The sequence below is a fragment of the Passer domesticus genome, chromosome 3 (assembly GCF_036417665.1).
Source record: "Passer domesticus isolate bPasDom1 chromosome 3, bPasDom1.hap1, whole genome shotgun sequence".
Taxonomy (NCBI): Eukaryota; Metazoa; Chordata; class Aves; order Passeriformes; family Passeridae; genus Passer; species Passer domesticus.
The window spans coordinates 81,756,124-81,777,063 of NC_087476.1; positions in this window are offsets into that span (position 1 = coordinate 81,756,124).

Consider the following 20,940-nt stretch of genomic DNA (forward strand, 5'->3'; position numbering starts at 1 on the left):
GTCTTTCCGCAGAAGGAGCGCCCCGGAGCGCACCGCAACCGGCACCGTCGTCTCTACGCAAAGAGCCAAAATATTTTCAAACCCGCCAAAACTAATCCAAAAATATTTTCAAACCCGCCAAAATAGAAAACCAGACAGAAGTGATCAATACATTCGAAAAAACCTGACAAAACCTGATAAAGCCCACCAAAGCTAATCCAAACACACCAAAAACTGGGCTAAACAGAATCAAAAGAAGTCAAAACCTTCTAAAAACCCGCCAAAATATTTCAAAACCCGTCAAAACTAATCAAAACATTCCGAATACCCGCCAAAACATTCCAAATACCCGCCAAAATATTTTAAAACCCGCCAAAAGGAATCCAAACATTCCAAAACCTGCCAACACAATAAAAACAACTCAAGAGAATACAAAACATTCTAAAACCCAACCAAAACATTCCGAAAACCCGCCAAAACATCATAAAAACAAATCAAAACCAACCAAAAAATTCCGAAAACCCGCCAAAATAATTTAGACCCACAAAACTCATCAAAACGTTCTGAAAAAATGCCAAAACATTAGAAAACCAGCCAGAACTGATCAAAACATTCAAAAAACTTGGCAAAACATCATAAAAACAAATCAAAACCAACCAAAACATTCCAAAAACCCAACAAAATAGTTTACAACCTGCCAAAACTGATCAAAACATTCTGAAAAGATGCCAAAATACTAGAAAACCAGTCAGAAGTGATCGAAACTTTCAATAACTTGCCAAAACATAATCAAAACAAATGAAAGCAAACCAAAACATTCCAAATACCCGCCAAAATATTTTAAAACCCACCAAAAGGAACCCAAACGTTCCAAAACCTGCCAAGACAATAAAAACAACACAAGAGAAAACAAAACATTCTAAAACACCACCAAAACATTCCGAAAACCCGCCAAAAGATCATCAAAACAAATCAAAACAAACCAAACAATAGGAGGAACACGGCAACATATTGGCAAGCAAGAGACGGAGAGCGCGGCACCACGGCACCTTCTAGGAGGCCAAGAAGGAAGCCGCACAACACCTGCACTGTGTCAGCAACTTTCCAACTGCTAGAAGCTAGTGGCTTGCCACTGGCCTGCCTCTTCAATTGCCATTAGCATTCCAATGGAAGCTATTCTTGGACAACTTTGCTCTGCTTGCTGCTAGTTCTGCCCCAGCCTACCATAGAAAACCTTGCTCTTCCCTTGAGGTTCTGAGATGCCAAGAACTTGTCAACTTCAAAGGGCGGGCCGGGCTACATCTACTCAGCTGCCACAGTTTCTCCTTGCTAGACCTAGTGGGAAAGCATTTTGCTGAGATGCAGAAGGCAAGAAACGCACAATACGGAGACGCGGAGCTGTCCCAAGTGCCGCTGCCAGGCGTCTTTCCGCAGAAGGAGCGCCCCGCAGCGCACCGCAACCGGCACCGTCGTCTCTGCGCAAAGAGCCAAAATATTTTCAAACCCGCCAAAACTAATCCAAAAATATTTTCAAACCCGCCAAAATAGAAAACCAGACAGAAGTGATCAATACATTCGAAAAAACCTGACAAAACATGATAAAGCCCACCAAAGCTAATCCAAACACACCAAAAACTGGGCTAAACAGAATCAAAACCTTCTCAAAATCCGCCAAAATATTTCAAAACCCGTCAAAACTAATCAAAACATTCCGAATACCCGCCAAAACATTCCAAATACCCGCCAAAAGATTTTAAAACCCGCCAAAAGCAATCCAAACATTCCAAAACCTGCCAAGACAATAAAAACAACTCAAGAGAATACAAAACATTCTAAAACCCAACCAAAACATTCTGAAAACCCGCCAAAACATCATAAAAACAAATCAAAACCAACCAAAATATTCCGAAAACCCGCCAAAATAATTTAGACCCACAAAACTCATCAAAACATTCTTAAAAAATGCCAAAACATTAGAAAACCAGCCAGAACTGATCAAAACATTCAAAAAACTTGGCAAAACATCATAAAAACAAATCAAAACCAACCAAAACATTCCAAAAACCTGACAAAATAGTTTACAACCTGACAAAACTGATCAAAACATTCTGAAAAGATGCCAAAATACTAGAAAACCAGTCTGAAGTGATCGAAACTTTCAATAACTTGCCAAAACATAATCAAAACAAATGAAAGCAAACCAAAACATTCCAAATACCCGCCAAAATATTTTAAAACCCACCAAAACTAATCCAGACGTTCCACAACCTGCCAAGACAATAAAAACAACACAAGAGAAAACAAAACATTCTAAAACACCACCAAAACATTCCGAAAACCCGCCAAAAGATCATCAAAACAAATCAAAACAAACCAAACAATAGGAGGAACACGGCAACATATTGGCAAGCAAGAGACGGAGAGCGCGGCACCACGGCACCTTCTAGGAGGCCAAGAAAGAAGCCGCACAACACCGCACTGTGTCAGCAACTTTCAAACTGCTAGAAGATAGTGGCTTGCCACTGGCCTGCCTCTTCAATTGCCATTAGCATTCCAATGGAAGCTATTCTTGGACAACTTTGCTCTGCTTGCTGCTAGTTCTGCCCCAGCCTACCATAGATAACCTTGCTCTTCCCTTGAGGCTCTGAGATGCCAAGAACTTGTCAACTTCAAAGGGCGGGCCGGGCTACATCTACTCAGCTGCCACAGTTTCTCCTTGCTAGACCTAGTGGGAAAGCATTTTGCTGAGATGCAGAAGGCAAGAAACGCAGAATACGGAGACGCGGAGCTGTCCCAAGTGCCGCTGCCAGGCGTCTTTCCGCAGAAGGAGCGCCCCGCAGCGCACCGCAACCGGCACCGTCGTCTCTGCGCAAAGAGCCAAAATATTTTCAAACCCGCCAAAACTCATCCAAAAATATTTTCAAACCCGCCAAAATAGAAAACCAGACAGAAGTGATCAATACATTCGAAAAAACCTGACAAAACATGATAAAGCCCACCAAAGCTAATCCAAACACATCAAAAACTGGGCTAAACAGAATCAAAACAAATCAAAACAAACCTAAACCTTCTAAAAACCCGCCAAAATAATTCAAAACCCGTCAAAACTAATCAAAACCTTCCGAATACCCGTTAAAAAACATTCCAAATACCCACCAAAATATTTTAAAACCCGCCAAAAGGAATCCAAACATTCCAAAACCTGCCAAGACAATAAAAACAACTCAAGAGAATACAAAACATTCTAAAACCCAACCAAAACATTCCGAAAACCCGCCAAAACATCATAAAAACAAATCAAAACCAACCAAAGCATTCCGAAAACCCGCCAAAATAATTTAGACCCACAAAACTCATCAAAACATTCTGAAAAAATGCCAAAACATTAGAAAACCAGCCAGAACTGATCAAAACATTCAAAAAACTTGGCAAAACATCATAAAAACAAATCAAAACCAACCAAAACATTCCAAAAACCTGACAAAATAGTTTACAACCTGCTAAAACTGATCAAAACATTCTGAAAAGATGCCAAAATACTAGAAAACCAGTCAGAAGTGATCAAAACTTTCAATAACTTGCCAAAACATAATCAAAACAAATGAAAGCAAACCAAAACATTCCAAATACCCGCCAAAAGATTTTAAAACCCGCCAAAACGAATCCAAACGTTCCAAAACCTTCCAAGACAATAAAAACAACACAAGAGAAAACAAAACATTCTAAAACACCACCAAAACATTCCGAAAACCCGCCAAAACATCATAAAAACAAATCAAAACAAACTAAACAATAGGAGGAACACGGCAACATATTGGCAAGCAAGAGACGGAGAGTGCGGCACCTTCTAGGAGGCCAAGAAGGAAGCCGCACAACACCTGCACTGTGTCTGCAACTTTCAAACTGCTAGAAGCTAGTGGCTTGCCACTGGCCTGCCTCTTCAATTGCCATTAGCATTCCAATGGAAGCTATTCTTGGACAACTTTGCTCTGCTTGCTGCTAGTTCTGCCCCAGCCTACCATAGATAACCTTGCTCTTCCCTTGAGGCTCTGAGATGCCAAGAACTTGTCAACTTCAAAGGGCGGGCCGGGCTACATCTACTCAGCTGCCACAGTTTCTCCTTGCTACACCTAGTGGGAAAGCATTTTGCTGAGATGCAGAAGGCAAGAAACGCAGAATACGGAGACGCGGAGCTGTCCCAAGTGCCGCTGCCAGGCGTCTTTCCGCAGAAGGAGCGCCCCGGAGCGCACCGCAACCGGCACCGTCGTCTCTGCGCAAAGAGCCAAAATATTTTCAAACCCGCCAAAACTAATCCAAAAATATTTTCAAACCCGCCAAAATAGAAAACCAGACAGAAGTGATCAATACATTCGAAAAAACCTCACAAAACATGATAAAGCCCACCAAAGCTAATCCAAACACACCAAAAACTGGGCTAAACAGAATCAAAACCCTCTAAAAACCTGCCAAAATAATTCAAAACCCGTCAAAACTAATCAAAACATTCCGAATACCCGTTAAAAAACATTCCAAATACCCACCAAAATATTTTAAAACCCGCCAAAAGCAATCCAAACATTCCAAAACCTGCCAACACAATAAAAACAACTCAAGAGAATACAAAACATTCTAAAACCCAACCAAAACATTCTGAAAACCCGCCAAAACATCATGAAAACAAATCAAAACCAACCAAAATATTCCGAAAACCCGCCAAAATAATTTAGACCCACAAAACTCATCAAAACGTTCTGAAAAAATGCCAAAACATTAGAAAACCAGCCAGAACTGATCAAAACATTCAAAAAACTTGGCAAAACATCATAAAAACAAATCAAAACCAACCAAAACATTCCAAAAACCCAACAAAATAGTTTACAACCTGCCAAAACTGATCAAAACATTCTGAAAAGATGCCAAAATACTAGAAAACCAGTCAGAAGTGATCAAAACTTTCAATAACTTGCCAAAACATAATCAAAACAAATGAAAGCAAACCAAAACATTCCAAATACCCGCCAAAATATTTTAAAACCCGCCAAAACTAATCCAAACGTTCCACAACCTGCCAACACAATAAAAACAACACAAGAGAAAACAAAACATTCTAAAACACCACCAAAACATTCCGAAAACCTGCCAAAACATCATAAAAACAAATCAAAACAAACTAAACAATAGGAGGAACACGGCAACATATTGGCAAGCAAGAGACGGAGAGTGCGGCACCTTCTAGGAGGCCAAGAAGGAAGCCGCACAACACCTGCACTGTGTCTGCAACTTTCAAACTGCTAGAAGCTAGTGGCTTGCCACTGGCCTGCCTCTTCAATTGCCATTAGCATTCCAATGGAAGCTATTCTTGGACAACTTTGCTCTGCTTGCTGCTAGTTCTGCCCCAGCCTACCATAGATAACCTTGCTCTTCCCTTGAGGCTCTGAGATGCCAAGAACTTGTCAACTTCAAAGGGCGGGCCGGGCTACATCTACTCAGCTGCCACAGTTTCTCCTTGCTAGACCTAGTGGGAAAGCATTTTGCTGAGATGCAGAAGGCAAGAAACGCACAATACGGAGACACAGAGCTGTCCCAAGTGCCGCTGCCAGGCGTCTTTCCGCAGAAGGAGCGCCCCGCAGCGCACCGCAACCGGCACCGTCGTCTCTACGCAAAGAGCCAAAATATTTTCAAACCCGCCAAAACTCATCCAAAAATATTTTCAAACCCGCCAAAATAGAAAACCAGACAGAAGTGATCAATACATTCAAAAAAACCTGACAAAACATGATAAAGCCGACCAAAGCTAATCCAAACACACCAAAAACTGGGCTAAACAGAATCAAAACCTTCTAAAAACCTGCCAAAATATTTCAAAACCCGTCAAAACTAATCAAAACCTTCCGAATACCCGCCAAAACATTCCAAATACCCGCCAAAAGATTTTAAAACCCGCCAAAAGCAATCCAAACATTCCAAAACCTTCCAACACAATAAAAACAACTCAAGAGAATACAAAACATTCTAAAACCCAACCAAAACATTCCGAAAACCCGCCAAAACATCATAAAAACAAATCAAAACCAACCAAAAAATTCCGAAAACCCGCCAAAATAATTTAGACCCACAAAACTCATCAAAACGTTCTGAAAAAATGCCAAAACATTAGAAAACCAGCCAGAACTGATCAAAACATTCAAAAAACTTGGCAAAACATCATAAAAACAAATCAAAACCAACCAAAACGTTCCAAAAACCTGACAAAATAGTTTACAACCTGCTAAAACTGATCAAAACATACTGAAAAGATGCCAAAATACTAGAAAACCAGTCAGAAGTGATCAAAACTTTCAATAACTTGCCAAAACATAATCAAAACAAATGAAAGCAAACCAAAACATTCCAAATACCCGCCAAAATATTTTAAAACCCGCCAAAACGAATCCAAACGTTCCACAACCTGCCAAGACAATAAAAACAACACAAGAGAAAACAAAACATTCTAAAACACCACCAAAACACTCCGAAAACCCGCCAAAAGATCATCAAAACAAATCAAAACAAACCAAACAATAGGAGGAACACGGCAACATATTGGCAAGCAAGAGACGGAGAACGCGGCACCACGGCACCTTCTAGGAGGCCAAGAAAGAAGCCGCACAACACCTGCACTGTGTCTGCAACTTTCAAACTGCTAGAAGCTAGTGGCTTGCCACTGGCCTGCCTCTTCAATTGCCATTAGCATTCCAATGGAAGCTATTCTTGGACAACTTTGCTCTGCTTGCTGCTAGTTCTGCCCCAGCCTACCATAGATAACCTTGCTCTTCCCTTGAGGCTCTGAGATGCCAAGAACTTGTCAACTTCAAAGGGCGGGCCGGGCTACATCTACTCAGCTGCCACAGTTTCTCCTTGCTAGACCTAGTGGGAAAGCATTTTGCTGAGATGCAGAAGGCAAGAAACGCAGAATACGGAGACGCGGAGCTGTCCCAAGTGCCGCTGCCAGGCGTCTTTCCGCAGAAGGAGCGCCCCGGAGCGCACCGCAACCGGCACCGTCGTCTCTGCGCAAAGAGCCAAAATATTTTCAAACCCGCCAAAACTAATCCAAAAATATTTTCAAACCCGCCAAAATAGAAAACCAGACAGAAGTGATCAATACATACAAAAAAACCTGACAAAACATGATAAAGCCCACCAAAGCTAATCCAAACACAACAAAATCTGGGCTAAACAGAATCAAAACAAGTCAAAACCTTCTAAAAACCCGCCAAAATATTTCAAAACCCGTCAAAACTAATCAAAGCATTCCGAATACTCGCCAACATAATAAAAACAACTCAAGAGAATACAAAACATTCTAAAACCCAACCAAAACATTCTGAAAACCCGCCAAAACATCATAAAAACAAATCAAAACCAACCAAAATATTCCGAAAACCCGCCAAAATAATTTAGACCCACAAAACTCATCAAAACGTTCTGAAAAAATGCCAAAACATTAGAAAACCAGCCAGAACTGATCAAAACATTCAAAAAACTTGGCAAAACATCATAAAAACAAATCAAAACCAACCAAAACATTCCAAAAACCCAACAAAATAGTTTACAACCTGCCAAAACTGATCAAAACATTCTGAAAAGATGCCAAAATACTAGAAAACCAGTCAGAAGTGATCAAAACTTTCAATAACTTGCCAAAACATAATCAAAACAAATGAAAGCAAACCAAAACATTCCAAATACCCGCCAAAATATTTTAAAACCCGCCAAAACGAATCCAAACGTTCCACAACCTGCCAACACAATAAAAACAACACAAGAGAAAACAAAACATTCTAAAACACCACCAAAACATTCCGAAAACCCGCCAAAAGATCATCAAAACAAATCAAAACAAACCAAACAATAGGAGGAACACGGCAACATATTGGCAAGCAAGAGACGGAGAGTGCGGCACCTTCTAGGAGGCCAAGAAGGAAGCCGCACAACACCTGCACTGTGTCTGCAACTTTCAAACTGCTAGAAGCTAGTGGCTTGCCACTGGCCTGCCTCTTCAATTGCCATTAGCATTCCAATGGAAGCTATTCTTGGACAACTTTGCTCTGCTTGCTGCTAGTTCTGCCCCAGCCTACCATAGATAACCTTGCTCTTCCCTTGAGGCTCTGAGATGCCAAGAACTTGTCAACTTCAAAGGGCGGGCCGGGCTACATCTACTCAGCTGCCACAGTTTCTCCTTGCTAGACCTAGTGGGAAAGCATTTTGCTGAGATGCAGAAGGCAAGAAACGCACAATACGGAGACGCGGAGCTGTCCCAAGTGCCGCTGCCAGGCGTCTTTCCGCAGAAGGAGCGCCCCGGAGCGCACCGCAACCGGCACCGTCGTCTCTGCGCAAAGAGCCAAAATATTTTCAAACCCGCCAAAACTAATCCAAAAATATTTTCAAACCCGCCAAAATAGAAAACCAGACAGAAGTGATCAATACATTCAAAAAAACCTGACAAAACATGATAAAGCCCACCAAAGCTAATCCAAACACACCAAAAACTGGGCTAAACAGAATCAAAACCTTCTAAAAACCTGCCAAAATATTTCAAAACCCGTCAAAACTAATCAAAACCTTCCGAATACCCGCCAAAACATTCCAAATACCCGCCAAAAGATTTTAAAACCCGCCAAAAGCAATCCAAACATTCCAAAACCTGCCAACACAATAAAAACAACTCAAGAGAATACAAAACATTCTAAAACCCAACCAAAACATTCTGAAAACCCGCCAAAACATCATAAAAACAAATCAAAACCAACCAAAATATTCCGAAAACCCGCCAAAATAATTTAGACCCACAAAACTCATCAAAACGTTCTGAAAAAATGCCAAAACATTAGAAAACCAGCCAGAACTGATCAAAACATTCAAAAAACTTGGCAAAACATCATAAAAACAAATCAAAACCAACCAAAACGTTCCAAAAACCTGACAAAATAGTTTACAACCTGACAAAACTGATCAAAACATTCTGAAAAGATGCCAAAATACTAGAAAACCAGTCAGAAGTGATCAAAACTTTCAATAACTTGCCAAAACATAATCAAAACAAATGAAAGCAAACCAAAACATTCCAAATACCCGCCAAAATATTTTAAAACCCGCCAAAACTAATCCAAACGTTCCACAACCTGCCAAGACAATAAAAACAACACAAGAGAAAACAAAACATTCTAAAACACCACCAAAACACTCCGAAAACCCGCCAAAAGATCATCAAAACAAATCAAAACAAACCAAACAATAGGAGGAACACGGCAACATATTGGCAAGCAAGAGACGGAGAACGCGGCACCACGGCACCTTCTAGGAGGCCAAGAAAGAAGCCGCACAACACCTGCACTGTGTCTGCAACTTTCAAACTGCTAGAAGCTAGTGGCTTGCCACTGGCCTGCCTCTTCAATTGCCATTAGCATTCCAATGGAAGCTATTCTTGGACAACTTTGCTCTGCTTGCTGCTAGTTCTGCCCCAGCCTACCATAGATAACCTTGCTCTTCCCTTGAGGCTCTGAGATGCCAAGAACTTGTCAACTTCAAAGGGCGGGCCGGGCTACATCTACTCAGCTGCCACAGTTTCTCCTTGCTAGACCTAGTGGGAAAGCATTTTGCTGAGATGCAGAAGGCAAGAAACGCAGAATACGGAGACGCGGAGCTGTCCCAAGTGCCGCTGCCAGGCGTCTTTCCGCAGAAGGAGCGCCCCGGAGCGCACCGCAACCGGCACCGTCGTCTCTGCGCAAAGAGCCAAAATATTTTCAAACCCGCCAAAACTAATCCAAAAATATTTTCAAACCCGCCAAAATAGAAAACCAGACAGAAGTGATCAATACATACAAAAAAACCTGACAAAACATGATAAAGCCCACCAAAGCTAATCCAAACACAACAAAATCTGGGCTAAACAGAATCAAAACAAGTCAAAACCTTCTAAAAACCTGCCAAAATATTTCAAAACCCGTCAAAACTAATCAAAACATTCCGAATACTCGCCAACATAATAAAAACAACTCAAGAGAATACAAAACATTCTAAAACCCAACCAAAGCATTCCGAAAACCCGCCAAAACATCATCAAAACAAATCAAAACCAACCAAAATATTCCGAAAACCCGCCAAAATAATTTAGACCCACAAAACTCATCAAAACGTTCTGAAAAAATGCCAAAACATTAGAAAACCAGCCAGAACTGATCAAAACATTCAAAAAACTTGGCAAAACATCATAAAAACAAATCAAAACCAACCAAAACATTCCAAAAACCCGACAAAATAGTTTACAACCTGCCAAAACTGATCAAAACATTCTGAAAAGATGCCAAAATACTAGAAAACCAGTCAGAAGTGATCAAAACTTTCAATAACTTGCCAAAACATAATCAAAACAAATGAAAGCAAACCAAAACATTCCAAATACCCGCCAAAATATTTTAAAACCCGCCAAAACGAATCCAAACGTTCCACAACCTGCCAACACAATAAAAACAACACAAGAGAAAACAAAACATTCTAAAACACCACCAAAACATTCCGAAAACCCGCCAAAAGATCATCAAAACAAATCAAAACAAACCAAACAATAGGAGGAACACGGCAACATATTGGCAAGCAAGAGACGGAGAGTGCGGCACCTTCTAGGAGGCCAAGAAGGAAGCCGCACAACACCTGCACTGTGTCTGCAACTTTCAAACTGCTAGAAGATAGTGGCTTGCCACTGGCCTGCCTCTTCAATTGCCATTAGCATTCCAATGGAAGCTATTCTTGGACAACTTTGCTCTGCTTGCTGCTAGTTCTGCCCCAGCCTACCATAGATAACCTTGCTCTTCCCTTGAGGTTCTGAGATGCCAAGAACTTGTCAACTTCAAAGGGCGGGCCGGGCTACATCTACTCAGCTGCCACAGTTTCTCCTTGCTAGACCTAGTGGGAAAGCATTTTGCTGAGATGCAGAAGGCAAGAAACGCACAATACGGAGACGCGGAGCTGTCCCAAGTGCCGCTGCCAGCCGTCTTTCCGCAGAAGGAGCGCCCCGGAGCGCACCGCAACCGGCACCGTCGTCTCTGCGCAAAGAGCCAAAATATTTTCAAACCCGCCAAAACTAATCCAAAAATATTTTCAAACCCGCCAAAATAGAAAACCAGACAGAAGTGATCAATACATTCAAAAAAACCTGACAAAACATGATAAAGCCCACCAAAGCTAATCCAAACACACCAAAAACTGGGCTAAACAGAATCAAAACCTTCTAAAAACCTGCCAAAATATTTCAAAACCCGTCAAAACTAATCAAAACATTCCGAATACCCGCCAAAACATTCCAAATACCCGCCAAAAGATTTTAAAACCCGCCAAAAGCAATCCAAACATTCCAAAACCTGCCAAGACAATAAAAACAACTCAAGAGAATACAAAACATTCTAAAACCCAACCAAAACATTCTGAAAACCCGCCAAAACATCATAAAAACAAATCAAAACCAACCAAAATATTCCGAAAACCCGCCAAAATAATTTAGACCCTCAAAACTCATCAAAACGTTCTGAAAAAATGCCAAAACATTAGAAAACCAGCCAGAACTGATCAAAACATTCAAAAAACTTGGCAAAACATCATAAAAACAAATCAAAACCAACCAAAACGTTCCAAAAACCTGACAAAATAGTTTACAACCTGCCAAAACTGATCAAAACATTCTGAAAAGATGCCAAAATACTAGAAAACCAGTCAGAAGTGATCAAAACTTTCAATAACTTGCCAAAACATAATCAAAACAAATGAAAGCAAACCAAAACATTCCAAATACCCGCCAAAATATTTTAAACCCGCCAAAACTAATCCAAACGTTCCACAACCTGCCAACACAATAAAAACAAAACAAGAGAAAACAAAACATTCTAAAACACCACCAAAACACTCCGAAAACCCGCCAAAAGATCATCAAAACAAATCAAAACAAACCAAACAATAGGAGGAACACGGCAACATATTGGCAAGCAAGAGACGGAGAACGCGGCACCACGGCACCTTCTAGGAGGCCAAGAAAGAAGCCGCAAAACACCTGCACTGTGTCTGCAACTTTCAAACTGCTAGAAGCTAGTGGCTTGCCACTGGCCTGCCTCTTCAATTGCCATTAGCATTCCAATGGAAGCTATTCTTGGACAACTTTGCTCTGCTTGCTGCTAGTTCTGCCCCAGCCTACCATAGATAACCTTGCTCTTCCCTTGAGGCTCTGAGATGCCAAGAACTTGTCAACTTCAAAGGGCGGGCCGGGCTACATCTACTCAGCTGCCACAGTTTCTCCTTGCTAGACCTAGTGGGAAAGCATTTTGCTGAGATGCAGAAGGCAAGAAACGCAGAATACGGAGACGCGGAGCTGTCCCAAGTGCCGCTGCCAGGCGTCTTTCCGCAGAAGGAGCGCCCCGGAGCGCACCGCAAGCGGCACCGTCGTCTCTGCGCAAAGAGCCAAAATATTTTCAAACCCGCCAAAACTAATCCAAAAATATTTTCAAACCCGCCAAAATAGAAAACCAGACAGAAGTGATCAATACATACAAAAAAACCTGACAAAACATGATAAAGCCCACCAAAGCTAATCCAAACACAACAAAATCTGGGCTAAACAGAATCAAAACAAGTCAAAACCTTCTAAAAACCCGCCAAAATATTTCAAAACCCGTCAAAACTAATCAAAACATTCCGAATACCCGCCAACACAATAAAAACAACTCAAGAGAATACAAAACATTCTAAAACCCAACCAAAGCATTCCGAAAACCCGCCAAAACATCATCAAAACAAATCAAAACCAACCAAAATATTCCGAAAACCCGCCAAAATAATTTAGACCCACAAAACTCATCAAAACGTTCTGAAAAAATGCCAAAACATTAGAAAACCAGCCAGAACTGATCAAAACATTCAAAAAACTTGGCAAAACATCATAAAAACAAATCAAAACCAACCAAAACATTCCAAAAACCCGACAAAATAGTTTACAACCTGCCAAAACTGATCAAAACATTCTGAAAAGATGCCAAAATACTAGAAAACCAGTCAGAAGTGATCAAAACTTTCAATAACTTGCCAAAACATAATCAAAACAAATGAAAGCAAACCAAAACATTCCAAATACCCGCCAAAATATTTTAAAACCCGCCAAAACGAATCCAAACGTTCCACAACCTGCCAACACAATAAAAACAACACAAGAGAAAACAAAACATTCTAAAACACCACCAAAACATTCCGAAAACCCGCCAAAAGATCATCAAAACAAATCAAAACAAACCAAACAATAGGAGGAACACGGCAACATATTGGCAAGCAAGAGACGGAGAGTGCGGCACCTTCTAGGAGGCCAAGAAGGAAGCCGCACAACACCTGCACTGTGTCTGCAACTTTCAAACTGCTAGAAGCTAGTGGCTTGCCACTGGCCTGCCTCTTCAATTGCCATTAGCATTCCAATGGAAGCTATTCTTGGACAACTTTGCTCTGCTTGCTGCTAGTTCTGCCCCAGCCTACCATAGATAACCTTGCTCTTCCCTTGAGGCTCTGAGATGCCAAGAACTTGTCAACTTCAAAGGGCGGGCCGGGCTACATCTACTCAGCTGCCACAGTTTCTCCTTGCTAGACCTAGTGGGAAAGCATTTTGCTGAGATGCAGAAGGCAAGAAACGCAGAATACGGAGACGCGGAGCTGTCCCAAGTGCCGCTGCCAGGCGTCTTTCCGCAGAAGGAGCGCCCCGGAGCGCACCGCAACCGGCACCGTCGTCTCTGCGCAAAGAGCCAAAATATTTTCAAACCCGCCAAAACTAATCCAAAAATATTTTCAAACCCGCCAAAATAGAAAACCAGACAGAAGTGATCAATACATTCAAAAAAACCTGACAAAACATGATAAAGCCCACCAAAGCTAATCCAAACACACCAAAAACTGGGCTAAACAGAATCAAAACCTTCTAAAAACCTGCCAAAATATTTCAAAACCCGTCAAAACTAATCAAAACCTTCCGAATACCCGCCAAAACATTCCAAATACCCGCCAAAATATTTTAAAACCCGCCAAAAGCAATCCAAACATTCCAAAACCTGCCAAGACAATAAAAACAACTCAAGAGAATACAAAACATTCTAAAACCCAACCAAAACATTCTGAAAACCCGCCAAAACATCATAAAAACAAATCAAAACCAACCAAAATATTCCGAAAACCCGCCAAAATAATTTAGACCCACAAAACTCATCAAAACGTTCTGAAAAAATGCCAAAACATTAGAAAACCAGCCAGAACTGATCAAAACATTCAAAAAACTTGGCAAAACATCATAAAAACAAATCAAAACCAACCAAAACGTTCCAAAAACCTGACAAAATAGTTTACAACCTGCCAAAACTGATCAAAACATTCTGAAAAGATGCCAAAATACTAGAAAACCAGTCAGAAGTGATCAAAACTTTCAATAACTTGCCAAAACATAATCAAAACAAATGAAAGCAAACCAAAACATTCCAAATACCCGCCAAAAGATTTTAAAACCCGCCAAAACGAATCCAAACGTTCCACAACCTGCCAACACAATAAAAACAACACAAGAGAAAACAAAACATTCTAAAACACCACCAAAACATTCCGAAAACCCGCCAAAAGATCATCAAAACAAATCAAAACAAACCAAACAATAGGAGGAACACGGCAACATATTGGCAAGCAAGAGACGGAGAGTGCGGCACCTTCTAGGAGGCCAAGAAGGAAGCCGCACAACACCTGCACTGTGTCTGCAACTTTCAAACTGCTAGAAGCTAGTGGCTTGCCACTGGCCTGCCTCTTCAATTGCCATTAGCATTCCAATGGAAGCTATTCTTGGACAACTTTGCTCTGCTTGCTGCTAGTTCTGCCCCAGCCTACCATAGATAACCTTGCTCTTCCCTTGAGGCTCTGAGATGCCAAGAACTTGTCAACTTCAAAGGGCGGGCCGGGCTACATCTACTCAGCTGCCACAGTTTCTCCTTGCTACACCTAGTGGGAAAGCATTTTGCTGAGATGCAGAAGGCAAGAAACGCAGAATACAGAGACGCGGAGCTGTCCCAAGTGCCGCTGCCAGGCGTCTTTCCGCAGAAGGAGCGCCCCGGAGCGCACCGCAACCGGCACCGTCATCTCTGCGCAAAGAGCCAAAATATTTTCAAACCCGCCAAAACTAATCCAAAAATATTTTCAAACCCGCCAAAATAGAAAACCAGACAGAAGTGATCAATACATTCGAAAAAACCTCACAAAACATGATAAAGCCCACCAAAGCTAATCCAAACACACCAAAAACTGGGCTAAACAGAATCAAAACCTTCTAAAAACCTGCCAAAATATTTCAAAACCCGTCAAAACTAATCAAAACCTTCCGAATACCCGTTAAAAAACATTCCAAATACCCACCAAAATATTTTAAAACCCGCCAAAAGGAATCCAAACATTCCAAAACCTGCCAAGACAATAAAAACAACTCAAGAGAATACAAAACATTCTAAAACCCAACCAAAACATTCTGAAAACCCGCCAAAACATCATAAAAACAAATCAAAACCAACCAAAATATTCCGAAAAACCGTCAAAATAATTTAGACCCACAAAACTCATCAAAACTTTCTGAAAAAATGCCAAAACATTAGAAAACCAGCCAGAACTCATCAAAACATTCAAAAAACTTGGCAAAACATCATAAAAACAAATCAAAACCAACCAAAACATTCCAAAAACCCGACAAAATAGTTTACAACCTGCCAAAACTGATCAAAACATTCTGAAAAGATGCCAAAATACTAGAAAACCAGTCAGAAGTGATCGAAACTTTCAATAAATTGCCAAAACATAATCAAAACAAATGAAAGCAAACCAAAACATTCCAAATACCCGCCAAAATATTTTAAAACCCGCCAAAACGAATCCAAACGTTCCAAAACCTTCCAAGACAATAAAAACAACACAAGAGAAAACAAAACATTCTAAAACACCACCAAAACATTCCGAAAACCTGCCAAAACATCATAAAAACAAATCAAAACAAACTAAACAATAGGAGGAACACGGCAACATATTGGCAAGCAAGAGACGGAGAGTGCGGCACCTTCTAGGAGGCCAAGAAGGAAGCCGCACAACACCTGCACTGTGTCTGCAACTTTCAAACTGCTAGAAGCTAGTGGCTTGCCACTGGCCTGCCTCTTCAATTGCCATTAGCATTCCAATGGAAGCTATTCTTGGACAACTTTGCTCTGCTTGCTGCTAGTTCTGCCCCAGCCTACCATAGATAACCTTGCTCTTCCCTTGAGGCTCTGAGATGCCAAGAACTTGTCAACTTCAAAGGGCGGGCCGGGCTACATCTACTCAGCTGCCACAGTTTCTCCTTGCTAGACCTAGTGGGAAAGCATTTTGCTGAGATGCAGAAGGCAAGAAACGCAGAATACAGAGACGCGGAGCTGTCCCAAGTGCCGCTGCCAGGCGTCTTTCCGCAGAAGGAGCGCCCCGCAGCGCACCGCAACCGGCACCGTCGTCTCTGCGCAAAGAGCCAAAATATTTTCAAACCCGCCAAAACTAATCCAAAAATATTTTCAAACCCGCCAAAATAGAAAACCAGACAGAAGTGATCAATACATTCAAAAAAACCTGACAAAACATGATAAAGCCCACCAAAGCTAATCCAAACACACCAAAAACTGGGCTAAACAGAATCAAAACCTTCTAAAAACCTGCCAAAATATTTCAAAACCCGTCAAAACTAATCAAAACCTTCCGAATACCCGCCAAAACATTCCAAATACCCGCCAAAAGATTTTAAAACCCGCCAAAAGCAATCCAAACATTCCAAAACCTGCCAACACAATAAAAACAACTCAAGAGAATACAAAACATTCTAAAACCCAACCAAAACATTCTGAAAACCCGCCAAAACATCATAAAAACAAATCAAAACCAACCAAAATATTCCGAAAACCCGCCAAAATAATTTAGACCCACAAAACTCATCAAAACGTTCTGAAAAAATGCCAAAACATTAGAAAACCAGCCAGAACTGATCAAAACATTCAAAAAACTTGGCAAAACATCATAAAAACAAATCAAAACCAACCAAAACGTTCCAAAAACCTGACAAAATAGTTTACAACCTGCCAAAACTGATCAAAACATTCTGAAAAGATGCCAAAATACTAGAAAACCAGTCAGAAGTGATCAAAACTTTCAATAACTTGCCAAAACATAATCAAAACAAATGAAAGCAAACCAAAACATTCCAAATACCCGCCAAAATATTTTAAAACCCACCAAAACTAATCCAAACGTTCCACAACCTGCCAACACAATAAAAAGAACACAAGAGAAAACAAAACATTCTAAAACACCACCAAAACACTCCGAAAACCCGCCAAAAGATCATCAAAACAAATCAAAACAAACCAAACAATAGGAGGAACACGGCAACATATTGGCAAGCAAGAGACGGAGAACGCGGCACCACGGCACCTTCTAGGAGGCCAAGAAAGAAGCCGCACAACACCTGCACTGTGTCTGCAACTTTCAAACTGCTAGAAGATAGTGGCTTGCCACTGGCCTGCCTCTTCAATTGCCATTAGCATTCCAATGGAAGCTATTCTTGGACAACTTTGCTCTGCTTGCTTCCAGTTCTGCCCCAGCCTACCATAGATAACCTTGCTCTTCCCTTGAGGCTCTGAGATGCCAAGAACTTGTCAACTTCAAAGGGCGGGCCGGGCTACATCTACTCAGCTGCCACAGTTTCTCCTTGCTAGAGCTAGTGGGAAAGCATTTTGCCGAAATGCAGAAGGCAAGAAACGCAGAATACGGAGACGCGGAGCTGTCCCAAGTGCCGCTGCCAGCCGTCTTTCCGCAGAAGGAGCGCCCCGGAGCGCACCGCAACCGGCACCGTCGTCTCTGCGCAAAGAGCCAAAATATTTTCAAACCCGCCAAAACTAATCCAAAAATATTTTCAAACCCGCCAAAATAGAAAACCAGACAGAAATGATCAATACATTCAAAAAAACCTGACAAAACATGATAAAGCCCACCAAAGCTAATCCAAACACAACAAAATCTGGGCTAAACAGAATCAAAACAAGTCAAAACCTTCTAAAAACCCTCCAAAATATTTCAAAACCCGTCAAAACTAATCAAAACCTTCCGAATACCCGCCAAAACATTCCAAATACCCGCCAAAAGATTTTAAAACCCGCCAAAAGCAATCCAAACATTCCAAAACCTGCCAACACAATAAAAACAACTCAAGAGAATACAAAACATTCTAAAACCCAACCAAAACATTCTGAAAACCCGCCAAAACATCATAAAAACAAATCAAAACCAACCAAAATATTCCGAAAACCCGCCAAAATAATTTAGACCCACAAAACTCATCAAAACGTTCTGAAAAAATGCCAAAACATTAGAAAACCAGCCAGAACTGATCAAAACATTCAAAAAACTTGGCAAAACATCATAAAAACAAATCAAAACCAACCAAAACATTCCAAAAACCCAACAAAATAGTTTACAACCTGCCAAAACTGATCAAAACATTCTGAAAAGATGCCAAAATACTAGAAAACCAGTCAGAAGTGATCAAAACTTTCAATAACTTGCCAAAACATAATCAAAACAAATGAAAGCAAACCAAAACATTCCAAATACCCGCCAAAATATTTTAAAACCCGCCAAAACGAATCCAAACGTTCCACAACCTGCCAACACAATAAAAACAACACAAGAGAAAACAAAACATTCTAAAACACCACCAAAACATTCCGAAAACCCGCCAAAAGATCATCAAAACAAATCAAAACAAACCAAACAATAGGAGGAACACGGCAACATATTGGCAAGCAAGAGACGGAGAGTGCGGCACCTTCTAGGAGGCCAAGAAGGAAGCCGCACAACACCTGCACTGTGTCTGCAACTTTCAAACTGCTAGAAGCTAGTGGCTTGCCACTGGCCTGCCTCTTCAATTGCCATTAGCATTCCAATGGAAGCTATTCTTGGACAACTTTGCTCTGCTTGCTGCTAGTTCTGCCCCAGCCTACCATAGATAACCTTGCTCTTCCCTTGAGGCTCTGAGATGCCAAGAACTTGTCAACTTCAAAGGGCGGGCCGGGCTACATCTACTCAGCTGCCACAGTTTCTCCTTGCTAGACCTAGTGGGAAAGCATTTTGCTGAGATGCAGAAGGCAAGAAACGCACAATACGGAGACGCGGAGCTGTCCCAAGTGCCGCTGCCAGGCGTCTTTCCGCAGAAGGAGCGCCCCGGAGCGCACCGCAACCGGCACCGTCGTCTCTGCGCAAAGAGCCAAAATATTTTCAAACCCGCCAAAACTAATCCAAAAATATTTTCAAACCCGCCAAAATAGAAAACCAGACAGAAGTGATCAATACATTCAAAAAAACCTGACAAAACATGATAAAGCCCACCAAAGCTAATCCAAACACACCAAAAACTGGGCTAAACAGAATCAAAACCTTCTAAAAACCTGCCAAAATATTTCAAAACCCGTCAAAACTAATCAAAACCTTCCGAATACCCGCCAAAACATTCCAAATACCCGCCAAAAGATTTTAAAACCCGCCAAAAGCAATCCAAACATTCCAAAACCTGCCAACACAATAAAAACAACTCAAGAGAATACAAAACATTCTAAAACCCAACCAAAACATTCTGAAAACCCGCCAAAACATCATAAAAACAAATCAAAACCAACCAAAATATTCCGAAAACCCGCCAAAATAATTTAGACCCACAAAACTCATCAAAACGTTCTGAAAAAATGCCAAAACATTAGAAAACCAGCCAGAACTGATCAAAACATTCAAAAAACTTGGCAAAACATCATAAAAACAAATCAAAACCAACCAAAACGTTCCAAAAACCTGACAAAATAGTTTACAACCTGACAAAACTGATCAAAACATTCTGAAAAGATGCCAAAATACTAGAAAACCAGTCAGAAGTGATCAAAACTTTCAATAACTTGCCAAAACATAATCAAAACAAATGAAAGCAAACCAAAACATTCCAAATACCCGCCAAAATATTTTAAAACCCGCCAAAACTAATCCAAACGTTCCACAACCTGCCAAGACAATAAAAACAACACAAGAGAAAACAAAACATTCTAAAACACCACCAAAACACTCCGAAAACCCGCCAAAAGATCATCAAAACAAATCAAAACAAACCAAACAATAGGAGGAACACGGCAACATATTGGCAAGCAAGAGACGGAGAACGCGGCACCACGGCACCTTCTAGGAGGCCAAGAAAGAAGCCGCACAACACCTGCACTGTGTCTGCAACTTTCAAACTGCTAGAAGCTAGTGGCTTGCCACTGGCCTGCCTCTTCAATTGCCATTAGCATTCCAATGGAAGCTATTCTTGGACAACTTTGCTCTGCTTGCTGCTAGTTCTGCCCCAGCCTACCATAGATAACCTTGCTCTTCCCTTGAGGCTCTGAGATGCCAAGAACTTGTCAACTTCAAAGGGCGGGCCGGGCTACATCTACTCAGCTGCCACAGTTTCTCCTTGCTAGACCTAGTGGGAAAGCATTTTGCTGAGATGCAGAAGGCAAGAAACGCAGAATACGGAGACGCGGAGCTGTCCCAAGTGCCGCTGCCAGGCGTCTTTCCGCAGAAGGAGCGCCCCGGAGCGCACCGCAACCGGCACCGTCGTCTCTGCGCAAAGAGCCAAAATATTTTCAAACCCGCCAAAACTAATCCAAAAATATTTTCAAACCCGCCAAAATAGAAAACCAGACAGAAGTGATCAATACATACAAAAAAACCTGACAAAACATGATAAAGCCCACCAAAGCTAATCCAAACACAACAAAATCTGGGCTAAACAGAATCAAAACAAGTCAAAACCTTCTAAAAACCTGCCAAAATATTTCAAAACCC